The sequence below is a fragment of the Erythrolamprus reginae genome, chromosome Z, assembly GCF_031021105.1.
Source record: "Erythrolamprus reginae isolate rEryReg1 chromosome Z, rEryReg1.hap1, whole genome shotgun sequence".
Lineage (NCBI taxonomy): Eukaryota > Metazoa > Chordata > Lepidosauria > Squamata > Dipsadidae > Erythrolamprus > Erythrolamprus reginae.
In genome coordinates, this window is record NC_091963.1 from 106,733,573 (window position 1) to 106,751,474 (window position 17,902).

At 42.9% G+C, this 17,902-nt stretch overlaps 1 pseudogene; it reads right to left on the reverse strand.

The window, feature by feature from the left end:
* Positions 1-10,900: 10,900 nt before the first annotated feature.
* LOC139153864 (E3 ubiquitin-protein ligase Topors-like) lies at positions 10,901-15,269 on the reverse strand (annotated as a pseudogene).
* Positions 15,270-17,902: the final 2,633 nt, after the last annotated feature.

Genomic DNA, 17,902 nt, shown 5'->3' on the forward strand with positions numbered 1-17,902 from the left:
GAAGGCTAAGTCAACCTTGAGCTGGTGATGAGTAAGCTGCTGACTGTTAAGAACTGCTAAATGCTTTTAAGAACTGCTGACTAACTGATTTTCCCTATACAGTATTTGTTATTTTGTTTTAATGCTTTTATTGTTCTTACTGTTTTTTAGCTAAATTATTGGGGGGGAGGCGTTATTGATGGGTACCTGTAATATTTGGAATGAATGGGATTGTATGCCTGGAATGAATGACTATGGAATGAATGGTTATTGGAATGACTGAGGTTATATGTACTGTACAGATGATTATGGAGTGAATGGATACAATATGGATGAGTTATATGGCTTAGTTGGTGACAGAGAGGCAGGGGGGATGGGGGACCATACCCCTGGGGTGGTGGAGGGCCAGAAGATTCCGGTATTGCTGGGGAGAGGCAGATATGGCGAGAGTCATGGGGCAAGCTGTTCTGGGGGAAGAAGGGAACACTGCTTGAAAGCGATTCCTTGTTCCAGTCCCATGAACTCATCTCGGGGTACTGGTGACGTGTGTAATCTGGGCCCTGGGCTCAAGCTGCTGCTACTCAATGCCAGGTCGATGGTTAACAAGGCTCTCCTCATCTGGGACCTAATCCTGGAAGAGGAAGCCAACCTGGTATGTGTGACTGAAACCTGGCTGGGCCCAGAAGGAGGAGTTCCTCTCTCTGAAATCTGGCCAGCCAGGTTTCAGGTATGGCACCAGCCGTGACCTCAGGGAAGGGGGGGAGGAGTGGCTATTATAGCCAAGGAGACTTTTTGCCTACGTAGACTCACTGCTCCTGAGATTGTGGGTTGTGAGTCACTGCTTGTGAAATTGGATCTAGGGGTTCAGGTGGGCTTGTTGTTCATGTACCTGCCTCCCAGCTGTGTGTCAACAGCCCTGCCTATGCTGCTCGAGGAGGTAGCCGGGTTGGCAGTGGAGTTCCCCAGACTCATTGTCTTGGGGGACTTTAACCTGCCGTCACTAGGTGAATCCTCTGGATTAGCGCAGGAGTTCATGGCCACCATGACAGCCATGGACTTGACTCAAGTAGTACAAGGTCTGACTCACGAGGGGGGGGGGGGACGCACTCGAACATGATATTTCTATCAGAGCAATTGAGCTGTGGTCTGAGACTAAGGGGCTTAGATGTGTTGCCATTGTCATGGTCAGTAGGGAAGTGGTAAGTAAGGTGGTATCGCTCCAGTGGTCCTTGGAAGAAGCCAATTATCTAGGCCCTCAGCAGTCAGGGTTCAGTTCCAGCTACAGCCTGGAAACTGCTTTGGTCATGCTGATGGATGATTTCTGGTGGGACCGGGACAAAGTTTTATCCTCTGTCCTGGTGCTTCTTGACCTTTCAGTGGATTTCGATACCATCGACCATGGTATCCTTCTGTGCTGACTGGAGGGGTTGAGAGTAGGAGACACTATCCTTCAGTGGTTCTTCTCCTACCTCTCTGGCCAGTCACAATCGGTGTTAGTGGGGGGTCAGAGGTCGACCTCTAGGTCACTCCCTTGTGGGGTCGGTCCTCTCCCCCTGCTATTTAATATCTACATGAAACCGCTGGGTGAGATCATCCGAGGGCATGGTGTGAGGTATCATCAGTATGTTAATGATACCCAGCTTTACATCTCCACCCCATGTCCAGTCAGTGCAGCAGTGGAAGTGATGTGCTGGTGCCTGGAGGCTGTTGGGGTCTGGATGGGTGTCAGCAGACTCAAACTCAACCCTGATAAGAGGGAGTGGCTGTGGGTTTTGCCTCCCAAGGACAATCCCATCTGTCCATCCATTACCCTGGGGGGAGAATCACTAACCCCCTCAGAGAGGGTCCGTAACTTGGGTGTCCTCCTCGATCCCCAGCTCACATTAGAGAAACATCTTTCAGCTGTGGTAAGGGGAGCGTTTGCCCAGGTTCATCTGGTGTGCCAGTTGCGGCCCTATTTGGACCGGGAGTCACTGCTCACAGTCACTCATACCCTCATCACCTTGAGGCTTGACTACTGTAACGCTCTCTACATGAGGCTACCTCAGAAACTTCACATTGTGCAGAATGCAGCTGCGAGAGCAATCATGGGCTTCCCTAAGTATCCCCATGTTACACCAACACTCCGCAGTATGCTTTGGTTGCCGATCAGTTTGTGGTCATAATTCAAAGTGTTGGTTATGACCTACAAAGCCCTTCATGGCATTGGACCAGAATATATCCGGGACCACCTTCTGCCGCACGAATCCCAATGACCAGTTAGGACCCACAGAGTTGGCCTTCTCCGGGTCCCGTCGACTAAACAATGTAATTTGGCGGGCCCCAGGGGAAGAGCCTTCTCTGTGGTGGCCCCAGCCATCTGGAATCAACTCCCCCCGGAGATTAGAACTGCCCCCACCCTTCCTGTCTTTTGTAAACTACTCAAGACTCACTTATACCACCAGGCATGGGGGAGTTGAGATACCTTTCCCCCAGGCTTTTTTATATTGTGTTTTATGTTTGGTATGAATGTGTTGTTTGGGTTTTGTTTTGTTTTTTTAAATGATAGGGTTTTATATGCTTTCTTAATATTAGATTTGTTCTACTATAATATTGTTTTTATTATTGTTGTGAGCCGCCCCGAGTCTTCGGAGAGGGGCGGCTTACATATCTAATAAATTATTATTAAATTATTATTATTATAACATATTGTTATACAGTAAGTGAGGACACTTTCTATTGTGGGACAATAGAAAGAAGTCACCAGCCATTGTTCCACCTGATTTTTCTGCAGACTCTAAGGAAATGAAGTTTCTGTTGAGCCTTACTAACCTCCAGGGATGTGTTATTTTTCCAGTGAGATCTTGACTAATGAGTACTCCTATGAATTTAAAAGAGGAAACCCTCTGTACATTACACCCCCCCCCCCCCCCAGTTATGCAGTGGAGTTTCTCTGTGCTTCCGGAAATCCAGCACTTTGTCTTGCTAATATTTAGATTTAGGTTGGTTTAAAAAAAAACAAAAAACACATACTAAAAATTGCTCTACAATGGCAAGTAATTAGTATGGAAACATATCAAAACATGATTTAAATGAGCCACAGTGGCTAGAGTGCAATACTACAGACTCTTGGCCCCCTGCAATTTAGCAGTTCAAATCTCACCAAGTTCAGGTTTGACTCATAGAAACATAGAAACATAGAAGATTGACGGCAGAAAAAGATCTCATGGTCCATCTAGTCTGCCCTTATACTATTTCCTGTATTTTATCTTAGGATGGATATATGTTTATCCCAGGCATATTTAAATTCAGTTACTGTGGATTTACCAACCACGTCTGCTGGAAGTTTGTTCCAAGGATCTACTACTCTTTCAGTAAAACAATATTTTCTCATGTTGCTTTTGATCTTTCCCCCAACTAACTTCAGATTGTGTCCCCTTGTTCTTGTGTTCACTTTCCTATTAAAAACACTTCCCTCCTGAGTCCTGAACCTTATTTAACCCTTTAACATATTTAAATGTTTCAATCATTCAAACCCTTTTCCTTCTGTCCTCCAGACTATACAGATGGAGTTCATTAAGTCTTGCCTGATACGTTTTATGCTTAAGACCTCCCATCATTCTTGTAGCCCATCTTTGGACCCATTCAATTTTGTCAATATCTTTTTGTAGGTGAGGTCTCCAGAACTGAACACAGTATTTCAAATATGGTCTCACCAGCGCTCTATATAAGGGGATCACAATTTCCCTCTTCCTGCTTGTTATACCTCTAGCAAGCATCCTACTTGCTTTTCCTACCACCCGACCACACTGCTCACCCATTTTGAGTCTGTCAGAAATCACTACCCCTAAATCCTTCTCTTCTGAAGTTTTGCTAACACAGAACTGCCAATGCAATACTCAGATTGAGGATTCCTTTTCCCCAAGTGCATTATTTTACATTTGGAAACATTAAACTCTTCCATTCTTCCGAGGTGGGTAAAATGAAAAGCCAAATTGTTGGGGGGTGATATGGTGATTCTGAACCACTTAGAGAAGGCTGCCAAGCACTATAAAGGGGTATTTAAGCCTTATTCTTTTGCTATTTCTAAATTCTTCTAAATAGGCACTTTTATTTAATAAAAAAGATTTTTTAAATCTTTTTAAAATTAAATTCTTTAATAAATTAAGAAAAATCTATAAACATAGTTTGAAGGCTTTTATTTTTCAGACTTGTAACTGATAGATTCAGAAGATATTAGGAGCAGATTTAAAAGCCAAATAACTGCTATCAGTGTAAAAGAACATTAGACAAATGGGAATTTTAAAAAACAAAATGGATAATGTACTTGTAATTTATTTGAGAGAAATAACTATGAAGCACATTAAATAATATATAAATAGCACTTTTCCTATATAATAGGAAGATTCTTTTTTTGTGTGTGCATAATTTAGCACATATAGTAAAATTTCTGGAAACACAAGCAAATGTAGCACCTCCGGTAATGCTAAAAGAAGAGTTAAAGATAGTCTTGGGAAGAGAGGCTTTCAGATATTCTCTAATATCTAGTAAACAACAATTTGAATTCAAAGCAATAATGTGTTTCTGACAAACATTTCAATTTCAGGTAGCATTATTGTGAATCATAGTTTTCATCTCTTGTATACTGCTATGGTACTTAAACCTGATACTACAGACAAAATGGTTTATTTTTTTATTTATTTATTTATTTATTTTTAATATAATTTTTTATTGATTTTTAAAGAATTTTACAAAAAACAAAACAGAAAGCATAAGTGTACCAGACAAAATGGTTTAGATTACGAAAAAAATACTGTATACTAATGTGTCGCAGCTTTACCTATTCAGAATTTGGTGAATATAATGAAAGTAAGTTTGTTTAAGGTGGTCACTTGGGGGGGGGGGAACTTGGGGAAAGGGTGCTTAATCCTTTACTCTTCATGCAATCCCCTCCCCTCACCCCCCTCTTGGTCATCCACTATGTGTCAATGACAAGTGGAAATCCTGAAAGTTTCTGTAAAATGTAATATTTTCTTGGCAGGAATTCTTCTGCTATTAAAATAACTAATTTAGGTATAGGCTAAGACAGGGCCGCCGATAGGCCGGTACTACTGGTACTGGCGTCAGGGGCCCGACCAAATTGAGAAATGGGGAGGGTTGTCCCGCCACCGTGTGCCGGGCCCCTGGTGCCCGCAGCAGTTATTGTGCCCAGCACCGTTCCATGTAGGCTGCGTGCGCCTGCGCCAGCGCACCCCAAAATACCCCCCATGCGCACAAAGCAAGATAGAGAAAGAGAGAGAAAGAAAGAAAGAGAGATGAGAGAGGAAGGAAGAGAGTGAGAGAGAGGAAGAAAGCAAGATAGTGAAAGAGAGAGAGAGAAAAAAAAAGAAAGAAAGAGATGAGAGAGGAAGGAAGAGAGTGAGAGAGAGGAAGAAAGCAAGATAGAGAAAGAGAGAGAAAGAAAGAAAGAAATGGGAGAGGAAGGAAGAGAGTGAGTGAGAGAAAGAAAGCAAGATAGAGAAAGTGAGAGAAAGAAAGAAAGAAAGAAAGAAAGAAAGAGAGAGAGAGATGAGAGAGGAAGGAAGAGAGTGAGAGAGAGGAAGAAAGCAAGATAGAGAAAGAGAGAGAGAGAAAGAAAGAAAGAGAGAGAGAGAGATGAGAGAGGAAGGGAGTGAGAGAGAGGAAGAAAGAGAGAGAGAAGAGTGGAAGGAAGAGAGAGAGAAATGATAGAAAAAAGGGGAGAAAAAAAGAGAAATGAGAAAATGATTGAGGCAGAGAATGACAGGAAAGTGAGAGAAACAGAGAGAGAAGTGACTCTTGATTTAAAGCATATGGTAAAAGCACATAAACAATAACAGAGAAAAAAAATCCAGCCCTCACCTGTTTTTATTAATAGTTTTGCTGGTTGTTTTAGTTTTAATAGTAATGGATTTTGGTTTTTTAAAATTATTAATTTCTTTTAATAAAAAAGAAGGGATTTATTTATTTATTTGTTCATTCGTTCGTTCATTCATTCATTCATTCATTTCTATGCCGCCCGTCCCAAGATTTTCCTTATTTCCAGATTGCATTTCTTCTTGCTGAGGTTCCACGCATTGCTTCTTGTACTACCTTCAGGTGGCATGGAGAATAAATAGATGCCATCTGCTCTGTGGCAGCCCTTTAAGGATTGGGAAAGTACTACTATATTCCCCCTCAGTTTTCTATTTGTTGAGCTAAGCATACTCGTTCTCTTAGCCCTTGGTCCTAGGATTTAGCCTCTAGGCCAGGGGTGTCAAACTCAATTTCATCGAGGGCCATATCAGGGCTGTGTTTGACCTCAGAGGACCGGAGGAGGGCTTGCCCAGGGTGTGTGGCCATGGTGGCATGGCACAGGATTTGGGGGGCAGTAGTTTTAAAATGGCGGGGGGGGGGGCAGACACTTAGGCTGTATGGGGCCCCAAAATTCCTGATGGCCAATGTATATCCATATATCAGTGATGGCGAACCTTTTTTTCTCTTGCCATCTTACCTGATTTCCAACTCTGTCTCCCTAATCCTAACCAGAGGAAATGGTGGGGATTGGCTGCACATGCATTTACATATTTTGGGGGTGGGCTTATTTTCCGGGGGTGTGTGTATTTTTGAGGAAACAGAGTACAGTGGAACCCCGACATATGAGCTGCTCTACTTACGAGCTACTCGAGATAAGAGCTGGGAGGGGAGAGACATTTTTGTTCGTCTCCTGAGCTCAAATCCGCTATACGAGCCGAGAAGAGCCGGGCTGGCTTACTTTCCTTCCTTACTTTCCGGAAGTTCGCCTTTGGCGTTTGGCTTCAGGACTCAGCTGGGAAGCCGTGCGGCTGTTTTAAAAGGTCGCCGCCGGCATGGGGGGCTTCCTAGCACCCCCCCAAACCCGGGTTGGGGGTTCGGGGGGGTGCTGGCAAGCCCCCCAGGCCGGCGGCGACCTTTTAAAACAGCCGCGCGGCTTCCCAACTGAGTCCTGAAGCCAAACGCGGAAGTTCGCCTTTGGCGTTTGGCTTCAGGACTCAGCTGGGAAGCCGCGCGGCTGTTTTAAAAGGTCGCCGCCGGCATGGGGGGCTTCCTAGCACCCCCCCAAACCTGGGTTGGGGGTTCGGGGGGTTGCTGGAAAGCCCCCCAGGCTGGCGGCGACCTTTTAAAACAGCCGTGCGGCTTCCCAACTGAGTCCTGAAGCCAAACGCGGAAGTTTGCCTTTGGCGTTTGGCTTCAGGACTCAGCTGGGAACCGCGCGGCTGTTTTAAAAGGTCGCCGCCGGCATGGGGGGCTTCCTAGCACCCCCCCAAACCCGGGTTGGGGGTTCGGGGGGTGCTGGCAAGCCCCCCAGGCCGGGGGCGTCCTTTTAAAACAGCCGCGCCGCTTCTGAAGCCAAACGCCAAAGGCGAACTTCCGCGCCTCAGGAGTTAGCTCGCAAACGGCGCGGCTGTTTTAAAACGTCGCTGCCAGCCTGGGGGGCTTTGCAGAACCCCCCCAACCCCCAACCCGGGTTCGGTGGGGGGCTAGGAGGCCCCCCAGGCCGGCAGCGACGTTTTAAAACAGCCGCGCCGTTTGCGAGCTAACTCCTGAGGCGCAGAAGTTCGCCTTTGGCGTTTGGCTTCAGAAGCGGCGCGGCTGTTTTAAAACAGCCGCGCCGCTTCTGAAGCCAAACGCCAAAGGCAAACTTCCGCGCCTCAGGAGTTAGCGGCGAAGTAACGTGAAGGATTGGAAAGCTGAAACCGCCCGGTTTCAGCTCCCCAATCGTCCACGTTACTTCGCTCCTGTCCTGGCTAAATCGTGTGGCAGCAAACATGCTTTGGGAGTTTGGCTGGGGGGAGGGAGTTAGGAAGGTGCAAAGCATGTTTGCTCCCACGGGGAAGGGAAAAGGCGGCGGCTTAAGCCCTTCCCTGTGCTTCGGAAGCCGCTGACGCGCCCCTCTGATGGCGTTCGGCGGCTTCCGAAGCACAGGGAAGGGCAGTGAAAAGGCGCGATGCTTTTCCGGGCAGCCGGCTTGCTGGCCGGAGAAGCGAGCGATCCGGGAGTCCAGGAGGGGGAGAGAAAGAGAAAGAGAGAGGGGGGAGAGAGAGAAAGAGAGGGATAGAAAGAGAGAGAGAGATGCTCAGTGAGCCTTTCTTTGAAGTTGCCTTTCTTTCTTTCTTTCTTTCTTGCTCTTTTTCTTTCTCTCTTTTACCTTCCCTTCCTCTATTTCTTCTTTTCTTTCTCCTTCCCACCTTCTTCCCTCCCTCCCTCCCTTCACTCATTCCTCTCTTACTCTCCCCTTTCATAAGTTTCCTTGCTTCCTTCCTCTGTTCCTGTCCCTTCCCTCTTTCCTTCCTTCCTTCCCACCCTCCGTCCATTCATTCACCCATTCCTCTCTTGATCGCTTAAAGCCGGTCCCTGGTGCAAAAAGGGTTGGGGACCTCTGTCCTACAGGATTGGGTGGCAGAGAAGTTGAACATATGTAAATTTAAAAGTTTAAGAAAGTTTACAAGTTAAGTGAAAGAAACTTCATTATTCATTTATATGTACATGTACATTTCTTCATTAAAAACATGTCTTTCTGCATAATTTAGACTAACTTTGTGAGTTTTTTGAGGGCTGGAACCAATTAAAATTATTTACATTAATTCCTATGGGGAAAAGTCGTTCGAGATAAGAGCTGCTCGACTTAAGAGCCCAGGTCCGGAACGAATTAAACTCGTATCTCGAGGTACCACTGTATCTGTCTCTCTCTCTTTCTAAAATCCACTTCTGAGATATGCATTGGTATATACCAGTGATGGCGAACGGAGGCACGCAGTCATATCTGCTGGCACGTGAGCCATTGCCAAACCTGCATTTGCCAGCCAGCTGATTTTTGGTTCACACAGAGGCTCTGGAAGGGCATTTTTGGTTTCCAGAGAGCCTCCGGGGGGATGGAGAGGGCATTTTTACCCTTCCCTGGCTGTAGGGAAGCCTTTGGAGCCTAGGGAGGGCAAAACATGAACCTAATAGGCCCATCAAAAGTTGGGAAATAGGCCATTTCCCGCTTCCAGAAACCCTCCATGGGTGGGGGAAGCTGTTTTCGCCTCCCCAGGCATTGAATTATGGGTGTGGGCCCTCACACATGCACGATAGCATACACACACTCTCTTTTGGCACCCGTGGAAATACCCATCGTGCTCCAACCATCCCAAAATAATGGATAATAATGGATAATGGATGGATGAGTAGCCATTGGACTGGCAGACCTCTATTTCCCCCCTGACATTTAGAGGCCAAGGAGAAAGTGTAAGGGAGTGTCCAGTAGACATCCCCTTTTATGACTGGAGCTTCCTATTTTTAAAAGGGGAAATCTAAAAAAATCATCTTTTTTTATCCCAGCAATCACAATCTACCCTTTTGATAACCAATATGCATTACTTCAAATCAGTATTTCTCACAGAGCATGGTTGCTCATATGGTTAGGATGCTGGGCTGGAGGTTAATAATAATAATAATAATAATAATAATAATAATAATAATAATAATAATAATAACAACAACAACAATAACAACAACAATTACTACTACTATTACTAGTATTATAATATTATTATTATTTGTTGTTATTATTATTATTATTATTATTATTCATTAGATTTGTATGTCGCCCCTTTCCGAAGACTCGGAGGTTAGCAATCAAGATTCAAGGGAGCTACTGTCTTATGCTCCAGCTCCTTGATGGGGACATGAATGAAGCCCTCAGAAGCATACCTCAAAAAAGGTGTTGTCACCTTTAATCATTTCAAACCCAGAAGTATCTTAATCACTGTCTTTGAACACAAATGGGACACAAACCTCAACAACTTTTTAAAGAATTCCCCAGCCAGGATTGGGGGAACAGATCTTAAAATAATTAAGATTGATAAATGCTATTTAAAGACAAGTGGAAAAGACTTCCAGGTAATATTTATTCATAGTTGTAATGTAGGCTATTAAGCCACCATAAGGAATTGCTCAAAGGCAAAACGTATTTAGAAAATATACATTTTGTACAGCAGTGGGGCAAACCTAAAAATATACGGTAATGAATTTAATGTAGATGCTTTTTATTTGCAAGATGTAAATCTACCCACTTGCAACTGACGTGGTCTGAGCTTAGCAAAAATTAAAAGCAGCAGTAGGAACCAATTAAAAAATACAAAATGTTGAGTTGGAGAAAATGAAATCTCAACAATTTAGTTGGTTTATTTAAAAAAAAGATTGGAGTAGTTGTTCCTTTCAAGAGGCCTCTAGCATTAAAAAAAATGAATCCCAAATTAACCCAGTTATAATTTAGTAGGAATATGTTTTATGAAGTTTTTAATTGGGGAACTTACACAGTGCAATGCTAATCCAATAAAAGCCAATCACATCCTTCTGATGTCAATTCTTTTATCTGGATTGGTAGCACATCTTAACTCAAATGAGAAATATTAGCCTATTGATAATTATTTGCTCATTCCTCACTTTTAAAAGATCAGTCTTGGGTTTAGCTTTTAAACTACAATAAGCATAGAATAAAAATTAAATCAAACTGGATTAAGACAAAGTTTTTTTAAAAAATTGGGAAGATTTTCATCATGATACTGGATTGATCTACGTTAACACTTTTAATGAATAGTTAGTGTGAAGGCCATACTTTGTTAGCATTGAAAATGTTATACCTAGTCAGATGATGAAATAAATCAAAACTCAAACTCAGAAAGCACAAAGGACTCTAAGGTCACATTTTATTTTATATTTATACTATATTTATATTATTTATATCACTATTTATTTAATAAAATTCATTTCACAAAACAATTTATTTTTTCTTTGTTTTAAATTAAAAACAATAGCAAACAATTATTAAAAACATTAAAAACTAAAAAATATATATCTCTACATCTACATCTAAGGCTTAACCTAGCTAAGAGAAAAAATCTATTTACAATTTAAAAAAAAATTACACATCTTGCTTTGGTGAATGTAGCTGGCAATGTGAATTACGATTCATTAGTTGTGCCAGACGTAAAAACAAAGATTATTTCTTATTTGGCAACTGGTTGAAAACTTCAGTAATGCCATTCTCTCTATCACTATCGCTGTCAATTGTAATCACAACAGAAGATAATGCAGAGGAATTGGTAAGATTGGTAGACTTAATTCTTTTTGGTTTCTTTTTGTTGCACTTTGATGTACACTCCTCTTCGTGAACAATTTCCACACTTGGGTTTCTTGACTGCTTCTTATTTTTGTGCCGAGTCTCTGTTTCAGGTTGTCTCTCTACAACACTGGTGGCTTTTGCACAAACAGTACGATCCTTCGGTAAGGATTTCTTTACAGCATAGTTTTCTACTACTACTACTACTGAAGATGTTTCGGCGCTACTTCTCTGGCTTCTCTCCAAGTGATGTGTTTTATATTTTCTTTTCCCACCTGGCTTTTCAGAACCTCTATCAGAATGCCTAGAACCCATGGATCTGCTGCTAAATGGACTTCTTGATCTGCTGCTAGATGGACTGCTAAATCGACTTCTTGACCAATTTCTCGATCTATGTCTTTCATAACCCCTGACTGCATTTGGATTATACAAAGCATATTTTCTGCTTTTGGGGTAATCATCTCTTAAATAATAATCCATGTCTTTACTCCTGGAAGTCCCACCATACTCTCTGCTTTGAGATTGTGACCAGCTTAAATCTCTAAGCTCAGTGTTTTCATTAATTGGAGAAAAAGATTGGGACCTACTCTTTTCTCGAGTTGATCTCTTTTTATTATTATTATTTTTGTGCTTATGTCTACTGCTGTCTCTTTTCTTTTTTCGTTTTTCCCTGCTGCGATGCTTCCTCTTCCTTTTCGAACTGTGATGCAATTCACGTTTCCTTCTTCTGGATGAATTGGGTTCATAACAGGCTTCCTTTGAAGAAAAGCTTTGCAATGACGATGTTCCTCTGATTTTAATCTCATCTTTTATGATCCTCTTCGATTTTCTGTTTTCACCGGAGAGACATTCATTAACTTTATTAGCAATACCATCTTTGGATCCAGAAGATGGCGAAGCAGATCTACTGACATGTCTCAGGCTAAAACTGCAGAATTGCATAGGCTGCACTTTATCTGTATCTTCCTTTCTGTCATAATTGGCTGAAACCTCAGAGTCTGAGGACGACTGAACAGGCTCGGGGGTTCTCTCAGCTGATGGTTTGCAGTAGTCCACAAGTATAAAGTTATCCGATGAATCAGAGCTGTCACAGTTCACCTCTATGTTTGTGTCTTGTGACATCTGCAACTCTTTTCTATTTCCAACAGGCTCTTCATCAGAGCTTTCCCAAGTGTTTAATGCAGTTGCTGGAGAAACATGCACTTGCTCTGGGGTAGAACAGGAGGGACCTGGGGTTTCATCATCCCAGGGTGCTGCAATCCCAGAGCTGCAATCGGGTGTCTGGGTTCTGGGTTCTGGGTTCATCAGGTGATATCATGGTTATTGAAGATTCAGATAGACTTCCTTCTTCTCGTGATAGACCGGGGCAATGATAATTGGCACGTTCATCATACGTGTCAATATTAAATGGACATCTGGCAAAATTTATAAATTCATGTAAGAAATGCTGTGTGCTTTGCTCTAAGAAAGGCTGAAGTTCATTGGCAAATGCCGGGCTTTCCAGGTCAAATTTGACCAAATTGCTCATTATGATATCCTGAACTATATTAATGAGCAATCTAAGAACTCCGAAGAGTACTGTAAGTTCCCGTTTTAGCCATGGTACCAACCTATGAAGACAGGCAGGATTCCTGTGGAAAAATTCAGCCGATATGTCTCTATAACGCCCTCCATCTTCAATGCTTCTCACACGCGTGCCAGAACGATACAGAGCTTTTCGAAAGATAATCATCTCTTGCTCTTCAATGTGCCACATAAATCTGTCTTCCAAACTAGCTTGTCGCCTTGACGCAAGCCGCCTGATCATCTGATGCATTTCTGCATCTCTCTGCCTTATTGTCTGGGTTGAAAAGCCTTCATACACGATCCCATAATTTGGAGAAGATATTGTCCTTCGAGGAGAGGAAGATCTCTGGGAATTAACACTCGCAGGATGTTCTCCTGTTAACGTACCGTTCGGATTAGCAAAAGATTCTATTTCTGAAGGCCTCACAGAATGCACCTTGTAGTCGTCTGCAGATCTCATGCTGTGTACGATGGAATGAAAGGGCTGTTTGCAGAGTGGGCATTCTGCTTTGTTCTTGGACCACTCCAACACACACCGGTAGCAGAATCTGTGCCAGCAGCGATCCAAGTAGGCCACATTTTCAAACATGTCCAGGCAGATCGGGCACTTTGAATCTGGAGATATTTCCTCTGGCATTGTCTACTGCAGCCTATTGATACCAGATAAGAGTGAATTATCCTTTGGGAAAAAAATCTGCCAGGCCCTGAAAATGAAAAAGAAAAATACAACCATCAATGTAAGCTTGACATGAGTTGTGTGTTTGTATTGAAAAGTACAATGTAAAAGTAGCAACAATTTATCAAGTTGAATTTGTTTCCTGCAAGGCTGTTATTTCATTACTTATTCAGAGACCTATTCTTATCTTCGGAGAGGGGCGGCATACAAATCTAATAAATTATTATTATTATTATTATTATTATTATTATTATTATTATTATTATCTCCTAGGACAAATGGGCCCATACTGTTGTTTAGAACAGGCATGAAAACCTTTTGTTAACCTTAGGTTACAAAGGTGAGATTCCTTGCTACCCTGTGCTGTTTTGTTTTTTCTTTACTCATTATGCATTACTAACTTTATTGAGATTTGTGTGAGCCATGTGAGCTGCCCAACGTCTTTGACAGAGTGTCCAGGGGGAAAGCAGTTTGAAATTCTCTGATATTTCCCTGACATTTCCCTGTAATTTGCGATCTAGTTAAGGCACAGTCATAGATGACATCATACTAAACGGCTAAACCGTGGAGAAATATTGGTAACTGAAGAAGCAAGTTGTTGCCAGAATTATGCTCATTCTTCCTTGACTTTGTCAGGCGGTGTGATCTGATTTTTTAAACAAATTTTTCTCTGATTTTCAAACATTTATTCCGGGGTTTTTTTCATGAATTCCCTGATAATTCCCAAACTGCCAACTTCCCTGATAGTTCCCTGATTTACGCTTTCCAGGTTTGCTGGACATCCTGCTTTGAGCAGCAAAGAAGTTAAATAACCATTTATCAATTGTTGTTTGTAACTCATGATTAATGATTGTAGCTGTCCTATTAGTGGCTGTTTATATTGTGAGCCTATGCACTGGAGACAAATATCCTGTGTCTCCACAAGGGTGTCCACACTTGGCCAATAAAAAATTCCATTCTAATCTATTTTCATCAGAAATTAGAAACCTGGCAAAGGATATGACTTTCTGAATTAAAACTCTCAAAAAGCAGATAAAGATATAAAAGCAGATATAAAATACTAACGGGGCTGGCTGAATCCTCGGAGTGAGAAGAAGATTGATTTACATCTCACATCACTATGAGTTGCCTAAAAGGGCTGGGCAATCTTCAAAGCCTCTAAGTCAGAAGAAGAGTCACTTCAGGGAAAGGAAAAGAAAGAAAGGAGAGGAAGTAGAAAGATAGGAGGAGATAGAGGTTGGAGAAGGAAGGGGGCCAGAAGGTCAAATAAAGTAGGAGGAGGAGGAGGAGGAAGAGAAGGGAAAGGAAGGCTGAGCGAACAGAAAATGGAAGTTCAGACTGGTAGATTTTAATAGTTCAGATTGAAGTCAAAGCAAAATACTTTTAGTGTTTTCTATTATTATGTTTGGGTTATATGGATGCAATCATTTGATGTACGATGGAGAAAATTCAAAAAAAATTAAAAAAGAAGAAGAGTCACTTGCACGTCAAACTTACTACGCGATATCTAAACAAGACGGAGCCTGGCAATAATCCTCGAAAGCAACGTCACCGCCCAGATTCATTCAACCCAACAACTTCCTCGCCAGGACGGAGAGAAACTAAAGGTGGGCAACAGCGGGGCTGCTTATTTAAAGCCTCCCGGCAGCCAATCAGCAACCGGAACGAGACCCAGACTTATCCAGTACGTGAACGCGCCATCGGTTGAGAGACTGTTAAACTGGCTCTCGCGAGCAAGAAGACCCTCGCCCGGCTCTCCCCTCCTCAGGGGGAAAGTGCCCTGAAAAGCCAGACTTTTCGCCGGGCGTCCCCCAAGAAGCGACCCTAACTTACCAGTTTGGACCGTTGGTGCCAGCGGCGACTGCCATTGGCGCCGGCAGTTTGGTTCCGTCGCTCTGGAGGGTCCCAGATGGACGGCGGCAGCGCCATCATAAACCACTACATAAGCGCGCCATTATGCCTACCGTCCTCTTGTCCTGTTGTCTTTTTAAAATCATTTCTTTCTATGTTACGTTTATATAAACTACTATCCTATAGTTGATTGACAAAAAAATAAAAAAGTAGGCAGACAACGAGGAGGCCCCCCTGCCGTTTCCCCCCGCCCTGCTCTAAGAGCTCTTTCTGGTCTGCGCCCCAATGTTTCAGACTCCAGCTCTCCGCTCAGGATGAACAGCGGTTACCAACCTGTAATTTGGGCTGTTAATGTCTCCCACAAGCCAAAATGTCAGCGTCCCAATTGAAGAAATAAAGTCCAAATGTAGCGTTTATGGTTGTGGCTGAAAAGTTCAATGTCTCATCCCTCCACAAGACTTTGTGCCACAAGGTTTGAGGCTTGTCTCTGTACGGTTTGACATATTGTAAATGGGACATTTTGTGGCATTTGCATAGTAATGGCTTTCTTCTGGCGACCATTCAGCCTATTTTTCTTCAAGTGCCCCCTTATTGTGCATCTTGCAACAGCCTCAACACATTTTCAGAGTATCCTGTATTTAACCTGAAATTATTTGTGGGGTTTTCTTTGCATCCCGAAGATGCAGCAGGCCAAAGTTTCCAGTTCAAAGCAATGGCTTCTGCTTGACATGAAGGTTGAGTGATTCAACTGCCCCCCTCCAGTTCTCTCCCAAAAACTGAAAAAGAAGGAGGACAAGTGGTTCTTCAACAGATAAGGGGAGCTATATCTATATACAGGGTGGCCCAGATAACAGACACTTCTCAATTTGAAGACCACAACTGGAGCCCAACATTTCTGCTGCTAAGTGAGACATTGGTGAAGTGAGTTTTGCCCCAATTTTTCACCATTTTCAAGTGAAGCACTGCAATTAAGTCAATCTGGCTTCCTTCCCCTTTTGCTTGTGAACAGATGAGCACCCACACCCTCCTCAGTGGTTCTGAACCTTTCTAATGCCATAACCCCTTAATACAGTTCCTCATGTTGAGGTGACCCCCAACCATAAGTCTAGCGCCAATTCCCCCAACAGAGGTTTAAGCTTTTTGGCAGGAAGATCAGAGGGACACCCCCACTATAAACACCTGATTGGTCGGATTGTAAAAATATGTTCCAAGGTGCCAGAATAGAGGCTTTCGTTCCTAACACCATGGGAAATTTGTCTTTTCCCATGGTCTTACCTGTGAAACGGTAATTCAAACAGTTTTCCTGGCAGTTGTGGCTGAAAGTTTAGTTGGTCTACCTGACCTTGGTATAGTTTCAACAAAATCCCTCATTTTCCACTTCTTGATTAGAGTTTGAACACTGCTGACCCACATTCTCAATTCCTTGCATATCTTTTTACATCCGTTTCCTGTTTTATACACTTCAGGTACCTTCTCCCGCAAATCCTTTGACAATTCTGTTGCTTCCCCCATGACTCAAAATCCATACATGACAGTGCGGCATTGGATGCATTGGCATGTCAGGAGGCCAAAAGCTCTCACACACACAGACATTATATCCACATAACAGTACACATTCAGATGTCATACTATTTCCTGGTCTGAATTAAAAGGTGTTTATACACTACGACCAGTGTATATCCATATATCAATGATGGCGAACCTTTTTTTCTCTTGCCATCTTACCTGATTTCCAACTCTGTCTCCCTAATCCTAACCAGAGGAAATGGTGGGGATTGGCTGCACATACGTTTATATATTTTGGGGGTGGGATTATTTTCCAGGGGGGGTGTATTTTTGAGGAAACAGAATCTCTCTCTCTCTCTCTTTCTCTCATATCTCTATGTATCTAAAATCCACTTCTGAGATATGCATTGGTATATACCAGTGATGGCGAACCTATGGCATGGGTGCCACAGGAGGCACACAAAGTCATATCTGCTGGCACGTGAGCCATTGCCAAACCTGCATTTGCCAGCCAGGTTTTTTTGGTTCACACAGAGGCTCTGGAAGGGCATTTTTGGTTTCCAGAGAGCCTCCGGGGGGATGGAGAGGGCATTTTACCCTCCCCTGGCTCTAGGGAAGCCTTTGGAGCCTAGGGAGGGCAAAACATGTACCTAGTAGGCCCATCAAACGTTGGGAAATAGGCCATTTCCCGCATCCAGAAACCCTCCATGGGTGGGGGAAGCTGTTTTCGCCTCCCCAGGCATTGAATTATGGGTGTGGGCCCTCACACATGCACGATAGCATACACACACACTCTCTTTTGGCACCTGAGGAAATACCCATCATGCTCCAACCATCCCAAAATAATGGATAATAATGGATAATGGATGGATGAGTAGCCATTGGACTGGCAGACCTCTATTTCCCCCCTGACATTTAGAGGCCAAGGAGAAAGTGTAAGGGAGTGTCCAGTAGACATCCCCTTTTATGACTGGAGCTTCCTATTCTTAAAAGGGGAAATCTAAAAAAAATCCTCTTTTTTTATCCCAGCAATCACAATCTACCCTTTTGATAACCAATATGCATTACTTCAAATCAGTATTTCTCACAGAGCATGGTTGCTCATATGGTTAGGATGCTGGGCTGGAGGTTAATAATAATAATAATAATAATAATAATAATAATAATAATAATAATAATAATAATAATAATTACAACAACAACTA